At 40.9% G+C, this 20,310-nt stretch overlaps 1 non-coding gene across 1 annotated transcript; it reads left to right on the forward strand.

The window, feature by feature from the left end:
- Positions 1 to 19,851: 19,851 nt before the first annotated feature.
- On the forward strand, positions 19,852 to 19,926 carry Trnat-ugu (transfer RNA threonine (anticodon UGU)). Its single transcript has one exon. It is a non-coding gene; the product is annotated as a tRNA-Thr (tRNA).
- The last annotated feature ends 384 nt before the right edge of the window (positions 19,927 to 20,310 follow it).

Below are 20,310 nucleotides of genomic sequence, written 5' to 3' on the forward strand. Positions count from 1 at the left end.
TGGTTTCTTTTTTCTGGCTGCTCATTGTAACGTCTGAATAACCTTGAAAATAGGCTACGACCCTGTCTCATTCCCTTTTCAACAACTGCTTCCCTTTCGTTTCCTCTAAACATATAACTGTCATCTGGTTACTGTACAGGTTCTTAATAGTCTTCTACTCCTTGTATTTTGCACCTGCTACTTTAGGAATTTGAAAGACGGTATTCCAGTCACCATAGCCAAAAGCTTTTAAGTCTCTTAAGCGTCTCCTTAAGCTACCTATTAAGATAAGTCATAGGATGTTCCTCATGGGTTCCTACATTTCGAAATGGATCTTTGCCAAGGTCGGCTTTTACCAGTTTTTCATTCTTCTAGAAAGAATTCATGCTAGTACTTTAACACCATAATTTATTAGACTGATAGAGCGGTAATATTCACACCGGTTAGCATCCGCTTTCTTTGGAACTGGAATTATTACATTCTTCTGTAAGTATGGAATACGTTCCTAAGAAACGAGAGGTTTTTTCTGAACGATCTGTAACACAAAGAAATTTTTTTTTTTGTAATGCAGTAACCTCGGCCTGTGGAATCACACCGACAACCTGGGTAGTGTAAAAGGTTTTCTCCTCCAAAGTGTGAGCTTCTTTATTACCTTGACATCTGATTTTTCACTTCCACTTGTTCCCCATAGCATATGCAAAACGTTTTCTATTGCCACTTTATTTCGAAATGAATTAAAAACTAGTTCTTAGGAATTTCCTTGAATTATGGTGCAGCATGAAGTACACTTGAGGAAAGTTATTCCACTGCTGAATAGGTCGCTAGAATAAATGGTCACTCGCTGTTCAAAAATTGTAATTTACTGAAGTATTTAGGACACAGGCCTTAGCCAGGACAGCGGAAAAAAGAGGTTGTTAGGGAGTTGTTAGTACTGATACTGACGGATGGCACTTGTGACTATGAGCTGTTTCCGAAACGCGTTAGTAACAAAGATTTTTCGGACAGAAAATGATCAGTTATGCTAGAGACCTATTCTGCAGTGGCATAATCACCTCAAAATAATATTCATTTATCGTGTGGCCAGATCACCATGCCAAAAAGAGAAGAAACGTTCGTGTAGCGACAGAATCGTCTTCCCCTCCCACCCCCACATCTTTCCACAGCTCTCCTGAGCAACGTCAGTACGTGGTGGAACGTCGCTTTGCTCGGATGTAGGCTTGAATCCGTCATGGCATACCACCGATGAGATCACCAGACCAGCGGTGGTCAACATTTTCCCTGTCGTTAATGATGTTTCAGCATACGTCACGCAGAATATGTAGTCGTTGCCGGTGTCCAACAATAACTCGTTTCAATCGATCACACACGTGTTCCATTGAGTTCATGTCTGGGGAGTAGGCACATCACTCCATTCTGGTGTTACTAGCAAGCTGAATGAAAGTGACCTTGCGAACGGTATAAGAACATTCACAATAGCGACACATCAGTACTACACAACAGGGTAATACAAAAGGTTTGCTGATGTGTGTTTAAGTAAAGCCCTGTTACAAGGCAACCTGTAGTCTGAAATATAATGTATACTAATATGTCAAAAATCCGTCTCAGTTGCGAAATGTTACTGGTCTTTCTTCTGAAGAAAGCTAGATTACTCTAGCTGAAACATGAAAACAGTAACATTTCGCAACTGAGGCGGATTTTTGACATATTAATTTATCACAGTTGCTGACAGGGCTGCAACATGTTAAAAATTCTTACAATGTATACTATTTAACTATCTAGATGAAAGGTCGCTGATAGGGTTTTTCCCTAGACAAGCAAGAAAGGAAGCTCCGTTCATCTTCATGTCAAACTCCGAAAAGTGCCAAGAACTCTTATACAGTACAAACCTCTTCACCTCGGAGTATCACTTGCAATCTACGTCCTCAATTACTTGCTGGATGTGTTCCATTCTCTGTTTTTCACAACAGTTTTTATTCTCTGCGTTTCCTCAGCAGTTATCTCTAGTACAACAGAGGTTTCTTCCTGATGCGTAAAAATGTTCTATCACCCTGTTCCCTCTTCTTGTCAGTTTTTTCCATACGCACTGATCAACCGGAATAATATGACCGTCTATCTAATAGCCAGGACATCGACCTTTTTACACGGATAATAGCGGCGACGCGTAGGGCCGTGGAACCAATGAGGTCATGGTAGGTCGCCGGAATGATTCGGCACCACATATGCACAAACAAGTAACCTAATTCCCTTAAATTCCGTAGAGGGTGGCGATGAGCTATGGGGCCGCCTTCAATCACATCCCAGATGTGTTCGGCTGGATTCAGATTTTCAATGTCAATACTTTTCAATGTCAATAAACTTCATCAACAGCAGTATATTTTAAGATATTTTATTTTATTCTGAAAGCTATCAGTTTCGGCAAATCATTTTGCCATCTTCAGGCCCCTGCATAACATGTAGTATATAAGGGTGTACAAAGCAAGGTTACAGAAAGTTATGAGTAATCATAATACCGCATCAGCTTAAAAACGAAAGTAGTGGCATTAAATCAAGTCTTTGTGTACATCCAGCACAATTGATTAAAACACATGTACATATTTGTTAGTGGCGTCAAACCAAATCTCTGCGTACATCCAGCAGAATAGTCTAAAACATGTGTACATATTTGTTAGTTATGTAACTATTTAACACCACAGATTTACAAGGTAACACGTACAGGGCTATTACAAATGATGGAAGGGATTTCATAAATTCACTGTAGCTCCATTCATTGACATATGGTCACGACATACTACAGATACGTAGAAAAACTCATAAAGTTTTGTTCGGCTGAAGCCGCACTTCAGGTTTCTGCCGCCAGAGCGCTCGAGAGCGCAGTGAGACAAAATGGCGACAGGAGCCGAGAAAGCTTATGTCGTGCTTGAAATGCACTCACATCAGTCAGTCATAACAGTGCAACGACACTTCAGGACGAAGTTCAACAAAGATCCACCAACTGCTAACTCCATTCGGCGATGGTATGCGCAGTTTAAAGCTTCTGGATGCCTCTGTAAGGGGAAATCAACGGGTCGGCCTGCAGTGAGCGAAGAAACGGTTGAACGCGTGCAGGCAAGTTTCACGCGTAGCTCGCGGAGTCGACGAATAAAGCAAGCAGGGAGCTAAACGTACCACAGCCGATGGTTTGGAAAATCTTACGGAAAAGGCTAAAGTAGAAGCCTTACCGTTTACAATTGCTACAAGCCCTGACACCCGATGACAAAGTCAAACGCTTTGAATTTTCGGCGCGGTTGCAACAGCGCATGGAAGAGGATGCGTTCAGTGCGAAACTTGTTTTCAGTGATGAAGCAACATTTTTTCTTAATGGCGAAGTGAACAGACACAAAGTGCGAATCTGGGCGGTAGAGAATCCTCACGCATTCGTGCAGCCAATTCGCAATTCACCAAAAGTTAACGTGTTTTGTGCAATCTCACTGTTTAAAGTTTACAGCCCCTTTTTCTTCTGCGAAATAAACGTTACAGGACACGTGTATCTGGACATGCTGGAAAATTGGCTCATGCCACAACTGGAGACCGACAGCGCCGACTTCATCTTTCAACAGGATGGTGCTCCACCGCACTTCCATCGTGATGTTCGGCATTTCTTAAACAGGAGATTGGAAAACCGATGGATCGGTCGTGGTGGAGATAATGATTAGCAATTCATGTCATGGCCTCCACGCTCTCCCGACTTAACCCCATGCGATTTCTTTCTGTGGGGTTATGTGAAAGATTCAGTGTTTAAACCTCCTCTACCAAGAAACGTGCCAGAACTGCGAGCTCGCATCAACGATGCTTTCGAACTCATTGATGGGGACATTCTGCGCCGAGTGTTGGAGGAACTTGATTATCGGCTTGATGTCTGCCGAATCACTAAAGGGGCACATATCGAACATTTGTGAATGCCTAAAAAAACTTTTTGAGTTTTTGTATGTGTGTGCAAGGCATTGTGAAAATATCTCAAATAATAAAGTTATTGTAGAGCTGTGAAATCGCTTCAATCATTTGTAATAACCCTGTACATAAATTGTACATTCAAGAGCTCCATTGAAACAAAGCTCGACATTTTTTTATTTATTTCCTTATTATTGTTTTTCCTTTATATACCTAATAAAAAACTATAAAATTCTTTTAGATGAGTCACTGCTTGGTATATATGAGTACGAATCTTCATTTACAGTAAAATGTCAAATAGTAAGCTATGAAATACAGTAGTCGCATATTTACAGCCTAGGCAATATCACGGATGGTAAGGCAATTAGTTGTCACAGTATCAAAAATACTTTGACGGAAAACCAATCGGTAGTCGACATATTAAGAGAAAATACCATGCATAGCGAACGCTAGGAATATTCACAACTACCTTGTGGCCTAGGTTATGAAGCAAATCGGAAAAAAGTCTGGTTTCCTTTATATCACTTAACAGGTCGGCATTATCATACTGAAACAAACCAACACGAATGTCAAATACTATTCAACCAAGGCGTATTCTCGAAGTTCACAGCCGACACCATCATACAATTTCACTGTGAGTATAAGGCACTACCTAAAACGACCTCTCTGTAGATGACAAACAATGTAAATAGTAAGACATAGCAAGTTGTGGTCCGACAGGGACCGTGGGTATGAAAAAATAAAAGCTAAATAAGCGTGCGAAGACCACCATATTGTCGATGTTGAAGTCCATAAAGCGAGTAACATCCTCTATCTCTATAAACACCAAATCTCGTCTCTAATAAAACCTCATAACATTCTCCCTAAGCTGCATGGGGAAGTAGGGACAACACTGATAAGCTGATAAACTAACCGAGTTCTAATCATACACATAAGGTGTAGTCAAGACTTAGCGAATTCCCGTGAGTGAATTTGGAGATGTGTAAATTTTGGTCTAGAAACGCAACTGGCTAAAAGGTTGTAGCTGACAATAGGTAACACTAGTTTCCCTTATAAGGATGCAGTAAAATGCTTTATTGTCCTAAGTATAAAAGAAGCGTACACTATACAAATAAACAAGAAACAAGGTCACTAACAAACATATGTTGCCTACCAAGAGAGTAGATTGCTATAAGGCGGATACAAAGATCGGCAGAAAACAAGATCTACGAGCTCATATGAAGGTGACATATTGCATGCCTCAGCTAAACAATCAGTGCGTTGTAGTAAGGGTGAAAAATTACATTCATACTAAGATTATCAGACAGCAAAATATAAGAGAAGAACTGTATATTGTGGGAAACATAATGGTGTAACATACCACAGCTTAAGTAATGTAGAGGTACATGAATGTTGCTGCGCAAAGGTAACACCTATCATCCAGAGAAAAGCCCGCAAAGATAACACTATGAATTTTATTAACCTTCTGTCGGGCGCGGTGTTTGTCGCAGCGAGATCGGGCGTGGTGTATCAAATTGATCACACCGTTTATTCACGTGATCATTTATTAAATTCTGTTCACAAAACATATTATAAGTGCCAAATATATTTAAAGAAATACAAACATGACATACGAGCACAACTGCAGTAGAAATATTCATCATTCAGATTTCTTATCGTCAATGTTGGGCTTTAGTAACAAATGGTAAAAACGTCGCTTTTTCATTTGCTTCTTTATTATATTTCACTAATAAAACACATTACAAATTACAATTATCTTTACTATTATGACACTGGAGCAGAACAACAATGATATTACAACTCATTCATTTGTTTCATCGTCACTTTTTGATTGTGGTAACAAATGCTGAATTTTTCCGCATTCAGAGCAAAACGGTTCAATGTCTATCACACAGATAGGCTTCTGACACATTTTGCAACAATATTTTGTCAGTATTTTTTTCTGTGCAGGTACTACACCTTTTCCTCTTGATCCCAGTCCCTTGTTCTTCGCTTTTGCTTGTGTCTTCTGCTTCTTCTTCAAACGTTGGCCTATATTGTTGTAGCCGCATTTGAAGATCTCTGTGATTTCCTAAGGTGTCCAAGCATCTACGAACTAAGTGAGGTAGAACTGACGCATGTGGCAGTTGCTTCAGGAATCCTTTTCTCCGGATAATATTCTCGTTGTTGCCATAGTAAATTACTTGTGAATTGATTCCAATCATATTGATCATTGCAAAAAATACGACCATGGGGCAACGGCACACATTTCTTGCTACATTGTATGAAGCGGTCAACTTATCTGTAGTGTCGACTCCACCTTTGGTGCTATTGTAAAATGTTACAATGGATGGCTTCTTTTTATTTCCAGTGTCAGCATCTACTGAATTATCTTCACGCAAACTTGGTGCCAAGATAACACACTTCCCCTTTTTAGGAACGTAGAAACCTAGAGTACAGCCTTTCTTGAAGCCAAAAAGTGAACTATGGACAGCCCTGCCTTTACTGGTAGCAAACTCCAGAGGAATCTCACGCTTGTTTTTCTTCATCGTCCCAACAAAAGAAAGATTTTTTTCTTCTTAGCTCTTCTATCAAACCAATACTAGTAAACCAATTGTCTGCAGTCACATTTAGAGCTGACAAATTGGTTCACATAGTCGCAGAACAACGTATGAAGGTTTGTTGCTAACATAGTACAATCCTTCTGGCTGCAGCCCAGCGTATATTTCCAGATTATAGAGATAAAATACTTAGGAATCCACAAGAGCATATACTTAATTCCATATTTGTTTGGTTTGCTAGGTATGTATTGGCGAAAACTGCACCTTCCACGGAATCCTTCAAGTTTCTCATCTACTGCAACGTTTTCTCCGAGGGTGTAGGATTTCTGGCAATTCTGTACAAACAGAGAAAATATTTCCCGAATCGCTGTTATCTTGTCTAATTTTCTCCTTTCATCGTGAGTCAAACGACTGTCAGATCTAAGGCACCGCATGATGAATTTGAAACGTTTTATGTTCATAACGAGACAAAATTTTTCGATTCCATCCCCATCACTTCCCCACAGATCTTCTAAGCTTTGTCTGTTACTTTTGTTAACACCAGCCAAAAACAGAAGACCAATGAAAGCTTTTAATTCAATAATATCTATCGGTTTCACGGATCTCTCTCTCTGAAAAGAAGCTTTGATGCTCTCAGTATACTGATTGGTATACAGAACTATAATCGACAAAATGTCGTCATCTATGAGGCAATTCCAACATTCCAAAGGCGTTCTCAATGCTTTCGCCGCACCTATAGGACCAGGTAACTTTCGAATAATATTGTGGGTCCTGAAACGTACTCTCTGCGATGGCGGAACTTTATTCCATTTTGTCTCTTTGTCCCTTCCAGTATAATAATGCTGGCTTTCTTCAAGTACTTCCTCGTCGTTTTCACTGTCGTTTTTCTTTGTTTCTGAATCTTCCTGCCGAACTTCAACTGCGTCATCACAATCTGTGTCTACTTCATCTTCAAAATCCTCTTGAACTTCATCATTATCTTCTTAGAACAACATTTTTTTGTATTTCTGCAACATGATTTGGGTCAAGGAGGTTGTACGCCTTACTGTAGCCTGCCATGATCAAGTGTCTCACACCTAAAATGATAAAATTCCTATAAAATAACGCAGTCAGGTGCAGTGTATTAATTTGATACCTGATACTCAAACATTCTTAACTGACGATTAAACGGTCCAAAAAGAAAATGAGTGGATTACACATTGTATATTAACATTGTACTACTTACTAAGTTAAGTTGATAACCAAAGAAATGAATTGTTGAAATGCAACACGAACGGGCGCAGTGTTATCAAACTGATCAATCAGCACATATATCGACAACAAAGGAGTCGTAGCGACACTGAAGCGCACAACAATGACAAGAAATCGGGAAAGGCTAGCTACTAGCGAGTAGGCACCACTGCTGCCACTCGTTGACAAATAATTTACTGTAAACTTCGAGGTGTATCAATTTGAACAGCTGCGCCCGACGGAAGGTTCAAGTAAGTCCCAGAAATCACGCATGACTAGACCTTGACGTACCGAAATCATTACGAGTTATTATAGCTAACACAGCACTGTGCTTATGACACGGATCGCCCCATTGGAATACAGTGAGTCGCTAACAAACTACATTTCTCACTCACAGACCTGACCATACCACAGTGCAACTCCTCGAAAGCCTAGTATAGGCAAACATGTATCGCCAAAGAATCGACAGAAGCGTTCAAATGGCTCAAATGGCCCTAAGTACTATGGGCCTTAACATCTGAGGTCATGAGTGCCCTAGACTAAAAACTACTTAAACCTAACTAACCTAAGGACATCACACACATCCATGCCCGAGGCAGGATTCGAACCTGCGACCATAGCATCCGCGTGGGTCCGGACTGAAGCGCCTAGAACCACTCGACCGATAGAAGCGTAAACAGTGACAGCTATCTAGGTATTCACAACCTAAATCACGACCCCACCGTGTCCTACTATAGGTCATATCGATCCCTAATATGACAAGCTGGAAAACAGTCCCGCTGGATTACTGATAGGAGCACAACTGACAATCATGTGAAGGACATACTGGTCTGTACTAAAAGAACATCATATGTTGACCAATTAATGTAAAATGCTATGCAAAAACCTATTCGAACTCAAGTCAGTAGTAGTTTAACAGAAGAAATAGCGTAATTCTAACTGGACCCAAATGTATTGGTCCATTATATGTAATAAAAAAACACGAAAATGTTCCACTATCACTGAAGTCGACCCATGAAAATATATTACCATCAGAATACCGTAACACTACTGTTGATACCGAAAACTAAACAGAAAGTTAGTAAAACTGAAACGTCCCCTTAGAAAAATTGATACATGACTGTGCTTAAACTGACACACAATATTTTTAGCGCAACGTAATCTGACTTTCAGAAATCCATACAAAATAATGGCCCTGACTAACATTAACCTATGCGTTTCACAAATCACTTACCTCACAAAAATCTTGGTTACTCGAACTACTGCAATACAGCGAGCGCCACTACTGCCGGCTAAATAAAAGATTCAAACTACGGAAGGCACTAACTACTGATAGGCATAGTTAGCAAATGAAAGATTTTGATAGAGAACAAACAATGTATTTACCTTAATAGTGTTGAAAAATCATAATATACATAGCAGTTCCTAATATCCAGTATTACAAATTTCAAAACTCCGCCATCTCTCTCCCCACATCCACCACTGCTGGCGGCTCACCTCCAACTGCGCAACGCTACGCGCTGTTCACATCCAGCTGCCCAACACTACAATGGCAGACAACAATGCAAAGTAGGCACAGACTGCACACAGCACAGCCAGTGATATTCATACAGAGAGAGCTACGTGGCGGCGGCGTTACCAATATAAGAACCTAAACAGTCTACTTACGGCTACGTGGCGGTGGCGTTACCAATATAAGAACCTAAACAGCCTACTTACAAAACCTAACAATAACTCATCAGCTATCGTCCTATACCATTAACAGGAGATTAAACAACAGTATTAACACGTATTACATCTAGAAGATTCCGATTTGGCCAGTTTTGGAACGACAATATCAGTTGGAACTTGTCACTGTGTTGCTCGAGATACACCATCACGCTATAGGCCTTGTGACATGGCGCATTATCTTGTTGAAAACAGCCACTGCTGCAGAGACACATGATCGTCATGATGGGATGTACGTGGCCCGCAAACAGTGTACGATACTCCTTGGCCATTATGGTGCCTTGTACGATCTTCACTGTACCCACTGTAACGCCCCAAGGACAGAAAACCCCAATTAACTAACTTTGTGCAAACTTAAAGTAGGGAAGTGAGTCATCTTGACATTGACGGCAACTATTGACGATGAAATCTACACAGGTATTATTTTGATTAACACCTATATTATTCAAATACTAAGAATAGCATACAAAAAGGGGAGGTAAAAGGAAAGGATTATCATAGATTCTTTATCAAACATATATAGAATAAATTCAAAATCATATGAATGTAGGTTAAAGCCAAGAAAGTAATTCAGTTAAAGATAACATTTACCACGGAAGACAGTTGTAGCCGCATCTAAAAGGAAATTCAATGCGACTACAGTGCATTTCGGATATGGAAATGTTCAGTTAGTTACTTGCTCTTGAGTCGCTCTAGAGTACTTTTTAAATAGCAAACGCTATTAGATTGTTTCAGTGAGGTAGAGACTGAAGTATTGCTCAGTCATTCGACTGTTGAAAGTTAATCTTTACCGGTTTCAACGCGACGGTATAATAAGACGAGTGTTAGACTTCAATTGAGTGATATTGGTTTATCGGAATTAGCCTTCGTATTGATGAACAGTTACAAACCTTGAGAGCAATGGATCAACGACAGAAATACAATTCGTAGTCTTGAATACGGCACAGTAAAACGAAGACACGAAGAAAGACAAGTACGCCGATTCGTCAAAAGTTGTCATCAGCGTCACGATTACTGAACTGAATTTAATCTTGAATAACATATCGGTGTGCTTGTGTTGTATGGACAAACAATTAATTACAGAAAGAACAATAAAATCTGAGCCAAAAGATAAATCTTACGTGTCGCCTAAGTCATTAAACAGACAATACAATGTGTATTAATGCAAGTTGATTGGCTCTTTAAACATTATAAGTGACTAAGTGAGTATATGAATAATGGACGGTGAAAAGTGATTAGTTTAAACCAGTATTACGGCGTATTAAAGACACATTTACTCCAACATAAATTATCTCTGGAGTTACTTCGGACCGTTTTTAATAACTTGACGTCGCAACGGCCTAGCAACGGAATAGTAGACAGCAAAATTTCATCCTCGCTATGTATGATGTGAAAAACGACCGTAATGATGAAATCAAAAATCAAGATTTTATTTCATCACGGAACTCACCGGACATTAAAAATAAAAATATACGACTGCAGTTTGCCAGTTCGCCCAAGCTGCGAAAGCTGTTGTGGACATTTTCAAATAACTTACGGGTTTGTTGCAGGGTGAGGTCGTCGACCCCCACCCTTATTTAGACAGGAGCACACCCTGCTATTCTCAAGACACAAATGCAAGGAGGAAGCAATGCGCGAGAGAATTTAATACCTCGGTTCACAGAGGAGGAACAAGGAAAATACCACACACAAAACAAGTAACTGCAGAGTCAACACACAACTAAAGATAACCAACATCAGAAATATCGGTAGTGGCTATTAATCAACAGGTGAGGTAGCACTAATTCTGTCCCCTCTGTTTTCTGATGAGAGAAAGAGTCGGATTCCAAGCAGCATTTAAACAAAATCCACCATCTCTGTTTATATGGTTGCTTGATAGTTTGACCTCAACCGCTTCCTTAATAAAACTATCCCAATAGCTGGGCGTGCAAGTCAGAATCTCCGAGTTGTTGTATTGCATAGGATGACCGGCGTCAAGGCAATGTTCTGCAATAGCGGATTTGTTCGTCTGTTGTAAGCGTGTGTGACGCTTATGTTTAATACACCGATCTTCCACAGTCCTGATTGTGTGACCAATATATGACGTGCCACAACTGCGAGGAATACGATAGACGCCAGCCTTACGCAAACCAAGATCATCGTTTACGGACGCCAACAGGGCCTTAATCTTAGAAGGTGGTCGAAAAACACATTTCACATCATATTCCCGCAAAATACGGGCAATCGTGTTGGAAATGCTTCCTGCGTAAGGCAAAAAGGTCGTAGCCGTAGGTGCCACTTCGTTGCTATCGTCACTCACCCGTTGCACAGAAGGCTGATGGCGCAACGCACGTTTGATCTGCCTCTCGATATAACCATTCTAACGAAACGTGACTTCGAGATGTGACAGCTCAGCTGCCAAACCTTCAGGGTCTGAGATAACGTGGGCCCTGTGAACCAAGGTACGAAGTACTCCTTCACACTGAGCTGGATGGTGACAACTGTCAGCTCGCATATACAAGTCAGTGTGAGTGGGCTTCCTATAAACAGAATGTCCCAAAGTACCATCAGTCTTCCTTCTGACCAACACATCAAGGAAGGAAAGGCATCCATACTTTCCACCTCCATAGTCAACTGAACATTCGGGTGGATTGAATTCAGGTGTTCCAAAAACCGGTTTAATTTCTCACTACCATGAGGCAAAACAAAGTAACGTCTCCATATCTGAAAAACGAGGTCGCTGACTCCAATGCACATTCCCCAGAGTCCTCCATAAACAAACTGGCCACAATAGGTGACAACGGGCTTCCCAAGGCAACTCCATCTGTCTGTTCGTAGTACTGACCATTGAACTGTTCATTAATAGTCACCATCGATATATCTGATGTTGGTTATATTTGGTTACCTGTTGACTCTGTGGTTACTTGTTGTGTGGGTGGTATTTTCCTTGTTTCTCCTCTGTGGACCGAGGTATTAAATCCCCTTGCACATTGCTTCCTCCTTGAAGTTGAGCCTTGAGAATGGCAGGGTGTGCTCCTGTCGAAATATCGGCGGTGGTCGATGACGTCACCCAGCAGCAAACCCGCAAGATATTTGAACATTGAATTCACTGAGAAAAGTTAAGGTCTCACATTGGTGCGGACAGATAACAGATTTTTTCTAAACCACGCGACGAGTTGTGTTCTTACGAGAGTTACAGGTGCTGTTTGTTCCACGTCACACCGACGGGAGCGAACATCGTTACGAGTCTCGTATCCTCCCGGCGAGTTAAGAAGGAGCGAAGGGGCGTCACACCATGGATGCCGAAGTGAATTTTGCCCAGAACATAATGGTGCCGCCGCCAGATTGTCTCCGTCCTTGAGTACAAGTGTCAAGGAGCAGTTCCCTCAGAAGAGGACCGATTTGCGCTCTTCCATCGGCATAATGGAGAAGGTATCCGAAATTATGATACCATGCAACGATCTGCCACTGCGCTTAAGTCCAGGCGTGAGTCGTCGTCAGCAGACGCCAATTTTAAGGTGTGTTCGGTGCACTGTGTGATCAGATACATTTGTACTCTACCCAGCCTTAGGGTCTGATGTTAGTTTCGCCTGCCCTGTTATACCAGTCTGACCACCCTCTAACGTCATCTGTAGTGAGGGATGGCCATCCAACCGCACGTCATCTGGACGTGGTTCCTTGGTTTAGACACGTACTGAAGGCACTCCGTACAGCACTCCTCGAACACCCGACAAGTAATGCAGTTTCCGAAATGATGGTTGCGAGCCTCCAGGTCGTCGCAGTCTGACTCAGATAGATTGTGCGCCTTCCCCATATTGCACCGACAGCACAGTCACTGACACGACACACACCGTTCGTGTTTGAATAGCAGTCATTTTTCGCTAGATGATGCAGCTACCGCTTGGACAGGTTTATATTCATAATACACTACTGGCCATTAAAATTACTACACCAAGAAGATATGCAGATGATAAATGGGTATTAATTGGACAAATATATTATACTACAACTGACGTGTGATTATATTTTCGCGCAATTTGGGTGCATAGATCCTGAGAAATCAGTACCCGGTACAACCACCTCTGACCGTAATAACGGCCTTGATGCGCCTGGGCATTGAGTCAAACACAGCTTGGATGGCGTGTACAGGTACAGCTGCCCATGCAGCTTCAACATGATACCACAGTTCATCATGAGTAGTGATTGGCTGTTGTGACGAGCCAGTTGCTCGGGCACCATTTATTGCCCAGACGTTTTCAGTTGGTGAGAGATCTGGAGAATGTGCTGGCCAGGGCAGCAGTCGAGCATTTTCTGTATCCAGAAAGGCCCGTACAGGACCTGCAACAGGCGGTCGTGCATTATCCTGCTGAAATGTAGGGTTTCGTAGGGATCGATTGAAGGGTAGAGCCACGGGTCGTAACACATCTGAAATGTAACGTTCACTGTCCAGAGTGATGTCTATGCGAACAAGGGGTGACCGAGACGTGTAACCAATGGCACCCCTTACCATCAGTCCGGGTGATACGCCAGTATGACGATGACGAATACACGCTTCCAATGTGGGTTCACCGCGATGTCGGCAAACATGGATTCGACCATTGTGATGCTGTAAACAGAGCCTGGATTCATCCGAAAAATGACGTTTTGTCATTCGTTCACCCAGGTTTGTCGTTGAGTACACCATCGCAGCCGCTCCTGTCTGTGATGCAGCGTCAAGGGTAACCACAGCCACGATCTCCGAGCTGCTGCTAAAGTCGTCAAACCGTTCGTGCAGATGGTTGTTGTCTTCCAAACGTCCCCATCTGTTGACTCAGGGATCGAGACGTGGCTGCACGACCCGTTAGAGCCATGCGGATAAGGTGCCTGTCATCTCGACTGCTAGTGATACGAGACCTTTGGGATCCAGCACGGCGTTCCGTATTATCCTCCTGTACCCACCGTTTCCATATTCTGCTAACAGTCATTGGATCTCGACCAACGCTAGCAGCAATGTCGCGATACGATAAACCGCAATCGCGATAGGCTACAATCCGACCTTTATCAAAGTCAGAAACGTGATGGTACGTATTTCTCCTCCTTACAGGAGGCATCACAACAACGTTTCACCAGGCAACTCCGGTCAACTGCTGTTTGTGTATGAAAAATCGGTTGAAAACTTTCCTCATGTCAGCACGTTGTAGGTGTCGCCACCGGCGCCAACATTGTGTGAATGCTCTGAAACCTAATCGTTTACATATCACAGCATCTTCTTCCTGTCGGTTAAATTTAGCGTCTATAGCACGTCATCTCCGTGGTGTAGCAATTTTAATGGCCATTAGTGTAGATCGGTGGTAGTTATGTTTTGGCTTATCGGTTTGTCCCTCGCTCATTCTGAAGAGAACCTCCTCATTCTTTACCTAATCAGGCCACCTAATTTTCAACATTCTTCTGCAGCAGCACATCTCAAACATTTTGAGTATCTTGTGTCACGGTTTTCCACCGTTCATGTCTCACCGCCATACAGTTCTGTATTCCAAAATGTACATTCTCAGCAGCTTCTTCCTCACACTGATGCCGTCGTTTAATAGCGCTAGATTTGTCTTTGACAGTAATGCTCTCTTTGACTGTGCTAGTCTGTCTTCACTGTCCTCCTTGGTTCATCCCTCATGGGTAATGTTACTCCCAAGGTAGCAGAATTCCATATCTTCGTCTGCTCCATGATCTCCAATGAGGAAGTGAAGTTTCTCGCTGTTCTTAGTTCTGTCACAACTCATTATCTTTGTCTATTTCCGACTCACCCTCAATCCATATTCTGTACTCATTAGATTGTTCATTCCATCCAGCAGATCCTGCAGTTCTTCTTCATTTGTCACCAAGTATACCAGTATCATCAGCGCATTGACATTATTTTGCCATGAATTTTAAACTCTCTTCTGAATCTTTCTTTTATTTCCATCATCGCTTTTTTTCGATGTTTAGACTGACAGTAGGAATCAGAGACTGCATCCACGTTTACACTCTTTCTAATTCGGGCACTTCGTTTCAGGACATCCAGACTTATTGTTCCCTCTTGGTTCGTGTTCATATTGTACGTTATTCGCCTTTCCTTATACCTTACTCGTATTTTTCTCAGAGTTTCGAACATCTTGCACCATTTTACAATGTCGCACGCTTTTTTTAGGTCTTCGACTGCTATGAACGTGTGTTAGTTTTTTCTAACAACGTACCCCCTGTAACTTCTAGATGCTCGTAATAGGAGCTATGAAATGACACTGTATTTGATGTACAATTGTTAGCTGACCCATCGTTCATGGGGTGTTACAACACCATACGCAGAATAGTGGTTATATGATTGTAAGTGAAATCACCACCATAATTACTGAAGCATAATGTGGACAGAATTACAAGTTAATCAGCAATTTCATAATATTTCAGGTAAGAACCAGGAATGTGTTGTTACTTACCAGGCATTAGCGGAGGATCCGAATAAATCAAAGAAGTTAGCAAAGGACGGAAGACATGCAGGCACTTACCTGAAAAAAGGGAAAGAGACAAAGTATGTTAAGTCACAAAGGTAGAATTGAACAACAACAATGACAAGAAAGACGTCAATAAAAAACTTCCTTAACGGTCACTACAGACCATAAAATAATGTTCGCTATATTTATGTTATTAATACACATTAAACCATGGGATATCAATGACTAGTAGGATATGGATTATTAATTAATAGCTCTCCGTCATCTGTGACAAATTTTATTTTCTAATTTATGTCCAATGCGTTTCGCAGCCCCTTTTTCAAAGACTGTACAGATACAGTCTGCTCCTGCCTTTCACCTGACTTTCTCAAGATCCCTACAGTTCTTGAAAATGGGGCTCCCATACCCGGCTGACAGCAATTATATAATGAAATTACTGACTGACGACAGAACATTAATTAAAAATCCCTTTGGAATGTTTAATCGAAAGAACAAACAGCATTTTATGATGCCACTCATTGGTTCAATCGCAACATTTCAAGTTACTGTTATAGGTATTCTTACCATTTTTTTGAGTCCAACTCAGAATATATTAACATATTTTTGAGTCCAACTCCGTACATATATTGGGAATTACTTAAGATTTTAACAGTTTGCTGAAACGTTAAATATTATGAATTCAGTTGTATTTTTCACTAGACGTATCTTCAGAATTAGTTTTTGTACATGTGTGCTGAAGAACCAATTCCTAAAATAGGTCTGACTAAATCGTTTTCAAATGTTATGAGTACATTTTCATTCACCTTTCTCTTCACACCCTCAAAATTACCGATAGGGTTAACAGTAGTATAAGAACGTAAAATTTCTTCAAATATGATGGCGTGTAAAAAACTGAACATTATCACCAGACACTCTGTCGAAATTTAAAATTTAACTAGAACTTTCTGTTTCAACAATCGGAACGAGATTTACTTCACTTCTGTTTCAGTTACTCATTGATCCTGTTGCTTAATGAAAGATATCAACATATTATGAAAACCAAATGGACAAATAACATTAAGGATGGTTCCCTCGTTTTTTATCCCAGGAGATGAAACTTTGGGTCATGTAACTTTTTATCCAGGCTGGATCCACAGTTTGATATTTCGAAACTGAGTTCGTATCTAGCAGCGTTGTATGAAAATGTAGTCTCTTTATCAGCCTAGTCTGTGTCGAAATTCCCTACAAATGTCTGTTTTGTTTGGTGAAGCAGAAGCATTAAATAGCATAGCCCTTAACATAAACCTTTCCTTTAAGCGCAACAGAAAAACTCTTCAGTATGTCTCTGTAAATCCATCTTTGAGCAGGATGGCTGAGGGGCTATGGCTGTTCATTATAAAATATAAAATCAGAGACATCTTCTGCAGTATATATTTTGAAAGTATAATGATGAGCCAGACCATTATGACAACTTATGAAATGCGTTTTGGTTCACTTCTGGAACACAATTCAGCAGCGAATCCGCGTGCCCTGTGTTCGACAAACACTTGTTAGGTTCCCAGACGTCTGTGTCACGGGATGCCTACTCACAGGTCACACACTTTCCGTATTACACAGGCAGCTGGTTTGTGGGCGCGGAGCTGGCGCTCAATAACGTCCAAATTGGGTTTCATCGGATTGAGATAAGCTGAATTTGATAGTCAATATGTAAACATAAGTTCACATTAATGATACTCAAAGCATCTGAAGCTAAGCATGCGCGTTCTATCACGTGTGAGATACAGAAGCGAGTGAGTCTTCCGGGACTTACCCCAGTTCATGCTAGTAGCGCCACGTCACCATGTACTGTTTCTCCTTGGTGGACCTTAGTTTTAAAAAAATGTCAACTAAATATTAAGATAAATTTTATAAATAATCGGCAAGTACGTCTAAGAAGAAGAGATAGAACTACAATGGACATGTTATTCCACGGGCTCTTGCGCTTCTATGCATGAACAATCTTTCCTTTGTCTTTCACTTATCTCCTTGGATTCGCACCTAAGAGGACGTTATTGTGTAAAGCTCATCTTGCTGTACCAGCTGATAATGTACTTAAAACCCGAAAAATATAATGGTAAATTTTTTCAAAAGAATTTGTGTATGTGGTTCATCAACTGGTAGTCTGATACCTGGATTGTCTTAAGTAGATATGGGCCTTAACAAAGAATTTTCATTGTTAGGCGCCATCTTAGAAAAATCTTTAACATTTTTCTCCTAGCTCATCTACGAGACGTGCCGTCGGTTAGGACAACTAACTTTATTTCAGATCCCACGAGACTGGAGGCAGCTACTAATAATTTAACAATTTTATTTACAGATTTTCTTTATATAACGGGATAAAATCCCAAGAAGAAAAGGTCTGGTCACAGGATTCCAGTTCCATTATAGGATTTCATTTGTAGATGCTACTCTCGTTATCTTATACTGGGGAATCGAGACGAAAGCACGATGTTAAGTTACGTACTACAGTAGTGTACATCGAACAGACTTGGCAGATATTCTCTGGTGCAATAAGCACACGACTTCTCACGAGCCTGGAATAATATCTGTAATGTTGGATAGATAAGAAAAGGACAATTAATTATCAACGAATGCGTAACTACCCTGAGAACTGAGCTAGTTTACGGAGTGCATATACACGTCTGCCTAAATTAAACAAGATATTACAGTGTTAATAATATTAGTTATTTCTCTTTTACGCTGTGCCATTGCATTAATGTGTGTTTCTTTTTTATATAAGTCACCGCTCATATTCATTCTATTACAATACACTGATAACAAAGAGAAAGGGTCACAGATAATTTTTATTTTATTACATTACAACCTTAACTCGTCCGCGCGTAGCGTGCAAGTGTTGCACCACAATAAAGTATGAAATTATAAATTTCTCTATTTAACAGTTTACGTAAATACGACGTTTTAAGAGAAAAATAAGTGGTGTTAAATAATAAAGCTAGAAAGCCAGAATTTAGTCAGAATGTTCAGCTAGAGCTTATAAATAAGTGGTGGATGTTTCCAAAACCATACAACAAAAATTAACACTGGAATCCACGTTTTTAGAAAAAATCAAAAGTGCCAAATAATGGGCTTAGAAACATGTTTTATGCTTCAGTTCACCCCAAAAATAATAACCGAGAGGCCACGTTAAGTTACCTCTTATAGTTTTTGAGTAACTAAGTAAAAACCAATATTGTAACTAATATGTACCCAATATTTGTAGTTTAAGAACCTGTAATTTTATTGATAGTGGATGATAAATGATACCAAGTGATAGGGCTATACTAAATTTGAGAGTTGTAGTATCAATAACTGCTGACATAAGTTCTAGTAAAGATATGGTTTAGTGGTGACGATCTACCGTGAGTTCCACTATAAAAATTCTAGATGGCAAAGTTATCATTATGGCAAGCTGAAACGTTTTCGGTGATTTCAATCAACTTAACTGAATACAAATAAAAATTGAGAGTTTTCTGAAGTGATTTATAACTATATTATTAAAGTTGATGTGCCCGAGAAAGCGGTCGTTTGGTGGCTGCCGCAGTATGCAGATAGCCGTAGACAACACATGTTCCCTCGGCCGTCCGCTCCGGCACGTATATAAATGCAGCCCGAGAGGCAGTAGAAAAGGTTCACTTCACACTCAGCCACTGTAAGATCCACGTGTGTTAAACGTCGGATCTCGCTCTGCCTCGGATGGCGTCAGAGCCGAACTGTGTCAAAGCGCGTATTTTGCGGTAGAAACAGCTAGTGAACTCGCGAGGGCTGTGCACCGTACTGGATCGCTTAGAATTCACCAAAGTAACTATTAGCGTGCCGTCCGTGGTAAGTGGTGACTTTATTTCCACTTTTATGGCAAGCATTAATTTTGATCATTAAATGCAAACTTTCATCTATTAGGCGCACTACGAATGTAGTGGTGAGGACATGTTGGGAATGTGGATCTCACGGGGAGCGTGCAAGGGATAAGTCCATGCAGACGCACTATCCTTTGTGCCCGCGGTGGCTCAGATGGATAGAGCGTCTGCCATGTAAGCAGGAGATCCCGGGTTCGAGTCCCGGTCGGAGCACACATTTTCAACATGTCCCCAATGAAGTACATCAACGCCTGTTTGCCGCTAGGGTGTCCATTTAATTATCATTTCATTTCTAGCAAAGCTGCATGGTCATCCACGGTAACTGTTCTTTCGGGAACAGATACTACCGTCATATATAGCAAACTTTCATAGACTAATTTTAGTCAGGGTGAAAGACAAAATAAGTGAAAGTCGCCTGTGTATTGCATGGGCGTATACTCGTGTAAGTTTAACCACGTTTTGAGGAGTTCGTAGGCAAAGATATTAACAGTCGTCACGCGCATTTCCTTGCAAATCAAATTTTCACAGTTGGCCTGGATTTCCACCTGAGTTCATCAAATTTCAACTTAGAGGAAAACTAGATATTTGCTGTATTGT

Source organism: Schistocerca cancellata, chromosome 10 (assembly GCF_023864275.1).
Source record: "Schistocerca cancellata isolate TAMUIC-IGC-003103 chromosome 10, iqSchCanc2.1, whole genome shotgun sequence".
Lineage (NCBI taxonomy): Eukaryota > Metazoa > Arthropoda > Insecta > Orthoptera > Acrididae > Schistocerca > Schistocerca cancellata.